The sequence below is a fragment of the Octopus bimaculoides genome, chromosome 9, assembly GCF_001194135.2.
Source record: "Octopus bimaculoides isolate UCB-OBI-ISO-001 chromosome 9, ASM119413v2, whole genome shotgun sequence".
NCBI lineage: Eukaryota > Metazoa > Mollusca > Cephalopoda > Octopoda > Octopodidae > Octopus > Octopus bimaculoides.
In genome coordinates, this window is record NC_068989.1 from 59,565,947 (window position 1) to 59,570,313 (window position 4,367).

Consider the following 4,367-nt stretch of genomic DNA (forward strand, 5'->3'; position numbering starts at 1 on the left):
ATATATATATATATATATAAACAATAAATTAAATAGAGAGATACAATTGACAATCCAATAATTTATTTTTATTATGATATAACATATTATACTATGTATGTAATATAATATAATATAAGATAGCATAAACAATTATAAAAAATTCCTTTGAAGGAATTCTTTTCCTTAGTTTGTTACTTTATATATTTATATAAAGTGATGGTTTGTTACCAACTTAATGTGACAGTCCTAGGAAAGAGAAGAATGCTACTGCTATTTAGCCCCATGAAACATCGTTTCCAGTTGGCTATGTGAGACAAGCGTTCTGTGTCCTTAAGTTTTCAAACAAGGGAGGTAAGCACCTCCACACAGCAAAGCCAGCATCCAGAGACTAGTTTCAGAGTCATTGCTCTTCATCAGTCTGGAGTAGTTTGGCTTGCTAGCTGTCGATGCTTATTCGCCTTTGAAAACTTGAAAACTTAAGGACACAGAACGCTTGTGTCACATAACCAATTGGAAACGATGTTTCCTGGGGTTAAGTAGCAGTAGCATTCCTCCCTTTCCTGGGACTGCCACATTAAGTTGACAACAAACCATCATTTTATCGTGCTGCCATTGTATAAGTCTCTCTGAAAGATTTAAAAATACAATATTTCTAATTTTGTAGATGAGTGAATTTATTTCACTTGAAATTCTATAAGTGTTCAAAGTGAATAAGCATCAACAGCTATAAAGGCGATGCTTTTTTTTTTTTTTCGTCTACGGCACGGAGTTATTTTCAGTTGTTGACTGCGATATGTGGGTTCGTTTCCTGTTCTGTTATTGTGAACTTTGTTATATTTGTGTTGAAGATTTTATTGGGATTTGAACTGTTGTCCTGTGGAAAATTGTAATTTTCGCCCTACGGGGTAGAAAATTTCTGCAAATTATTTATTGAATTGTGAATTTGTGAAGAAAATTTCTGAAAATGTTTATGTTAACCAACGAAGCTATGGACACTCAACCAGCCGTAAGCTATGCTACAGCAGCAGGAAGGGGTGCAAATGCCGACGCTGTACAAGTCAAGGAAGTCAAGTTTGACGAAAGAAGACTTAAAAAAGCGAATGAGCTAATTGCTAAAGAAGGAAACAGACTGAGACTGATCCCTCCAAAAGAAATATTAGAAGAAACAGCAAAAAGAAAACAGTTGTTTATAGAACGCTGTCGAACAGCAGCATTGAAGATATGGAGGAGTGCCTTAAGGAGGTGAAGCACCTTACCACGTACTACACCAGAGGCAAGAAGTACGGCACAGTGGAGGTACGGTTTGCGACCGAGCAAGACGCAATAAAGTGCTCCACTGTGCCATTAAGGTCGGATGAGTGGGCAATGCTGCCGACCTATAGTGGCAAACATGCAGCCAGAATTAGGATAGGCAGAGTGCCCCCAGAAATAGATGAAATGTGGCATGTGACGGCTATCCTCTTCAACGCCGAGGAGGAAACCAATGTCCTGAAAGTCACGAGGACATCGGAGGTGAACTGGTTTGGATACGGCTTTGAGGTGACGGTCCAAATCAGTGTCCCAGACCTGCATAAAATTATGGATGAGATTGTGTTACTAGAGGACGTCAAACTACGAGTGGTAGTGGAGGGAAGACCTCCCATCTGCTACCTCTGTGGAGTACGGGGTCACATGCAAGCGAGGTGTCCCCAGAAACAAGAAGTGGAACAGGAGGTAGAACAGGAGCAGCAGGAGAAGGAGTTGGGGCGAGGTGTGTTGGCACAAGGCCAGGTAAAGGAAGTAAGGGAAGCAGCAGAAGCGAAACACCCAGTCGGAAAGAGAAAGAAAAAGAGGAAGGAAAATGCATTATCGCCTCCAAAAAGCCCACAAAAAAGAGAGAATAGGCAATTTGGAGGAGATGCAGATAGAAGGTGCAGAAGTAGCAAAAAAGAAAATTGCAGAAGAGAGAACAAATGGAACAGAAAGTATGCAGAAAGGAAAGGAAGCAACAACTAGGAGCGGCAGTAAGATGGACACACAAGTACCAGGAACATCGGGAGAGAGTGGAGATGGAAAGTGGGAAGAGGTGCCGAAAAGAAGAAATTTGTGGAGGTTGGTGGAATACAAGAAGAGTATAGAGATAGACAGGAGGATTACGAAGATGAAAAATGTCATAAGAGTTAAGATAACGGGAAGTGAAAATACAGAGGACGACAGGGTGGTTTTATTTCAGTGATTTTGACTGCGGCCATGCTGGAGCACCCCTTTAAGTCGAACAAATCGGTCCCAGGACTTATTCTTCGTAAGCCTAGTACTTATTCTATCGGTCTCTTTTGCCTAACTGCTAAGTTACGTGGACGTAAACACACCAACATTGGTTGTCAAGCGATAGTGGGGGGACAAACACAGACACACAAATACATAAATATATAGATAGATAGATAGATAGATAGATTGATAGATAGATAGATAGATAGATAGATAGATAGATAGATAGATAGATAGATAGATACGACGGGCTTCTTTCAGTTTCCATTTACCAAATCCACTCACATGGCCCGAGGCTATAGTAGGAGACACTTGCTCAAATTGCCACACAGTGGAACTGAACCTGGAACCATGTGGTTTGGAAGCAGCCTTCTTACCATATATATATATATATACATACAAAAAACAAGTCAGGAATCTGGAAAATTTTCGGTTATATATATTTGTGTGTGTGTTTGTGTATCTGTGTTTGTCCCCCCAACATCGCTTGACAACCGATGCTGGTGTGTTTACGTCCCTGTAACCTAGTGGTTCGGCAAAAGAGACCGATAGAATAAGAACTAGGCTTACAAAGAATAAGTCCTGGGGTCGATTTGCTCGACTAAAGGCGGTGCTCCAGCATGGCCGCAGTCAAATGACTGAAACAAGTAAAAGAGTAAAAGAGTAAAAAGAGTACTTGTTTTAACCTTCTCTATTTGTCGATCCGTTAATGAAGAGGCACTGTATAAACTTTTATTAAAACCTGTATAATTTCACCCTAGCAACAGGAAGAGTGCATATGTGATTTTATCGCAGTGTGGCTAGGAAAGAGGCGAGTTGGTCGTAACTGGAATGACATTTTATGTTTGACCATAGATGACGTAGAACTAAAACAGCCATCAAGAAAGTCACGTAATAACAGACTTACGTCTGAGCAGTCGCTAGATTTGCTATAAATAACTTCAGAGCATATGGCGTAGTGGTTAAGAGCGCGGGCTACTAACCCCAAGATTCCGAGTTCGATTCCAGGCAGTGACCTGAATAATAATAATAATAATAATAATAATAATAATAATAATAATAATAATAATAATAATAATAATAATAATAATAACAACAACAACAACAACAACAACAACAAAAACACCTTAGGAATGAGAACCCAGGTTCGAAATTTCCCCCAAGACACCTGATGAAGGCTGGAGGGTATATCAGCCGAAACGTTGTGTTAACAACAAACAAGATGAGGACAAATATCCCTCAAATGTAAATAATGTAAATAATGTACATAATTCCTCATCTCTTAAATATAGAACTGTTCAGAGCATCCATTAAATCACACACCATAAACTCTTCAGAGAGGGACACATTTGGGCAATATAGTCATAGTTAAAACGCCTTCATATATATACATATATATAGATGGATAGATAAATAGAGAGAGAGAGAAAGAGAGAGAGAGATTGCTACATATATATACATATATATGTACACATACACACGCAAATGTATAAATATGTATATATGTATATCTTGGGGTGCGTATAATATATATATGAGGATATTATTGTTTATAATATCAGTGGCTTAGCATGCGTAAAAAACCTATAACGGTAAAAAAAAAATAATCAATTAATTAGTCATTTTGGCTGCTATATTTAGCAAGCCGATACATGTATATATATATATATATATATATATATATACACACACAGTATTGACTCGATATACGAGTCAATTTGTTCCCGAAGACCGCTCGTAAAGTGAATACTCATAAAGCAGAACAATAATTTCCCATAAGAGCAATGTTATAAATTGTAATTCGTTCCCAGAAAAATATTTTACCAATAAAATTTATAATACTCGTAAATAAATGCCAACAAACTGTAGAATGTAAAGAATATTTTACGTAAAGTAAAAAGAATATCAAGATCATTTATAATAAAACAAATATTATTATTATTATTGTTTTACTGAATCATTTTTACTCTTAGTAGACTCGCACACACTATGACTTGTAGACACGATCGCCGGTTCACAAGCAATCGTAGACGGACTCGTAGATTTCTTTTTAAAATCAAGTCTAGAGTTGTTTGCCTAGAAAGAGCTTTTTTCGTTCTCTATAAATTTCTCGGTAACACTCAGATGCATTTGTTATG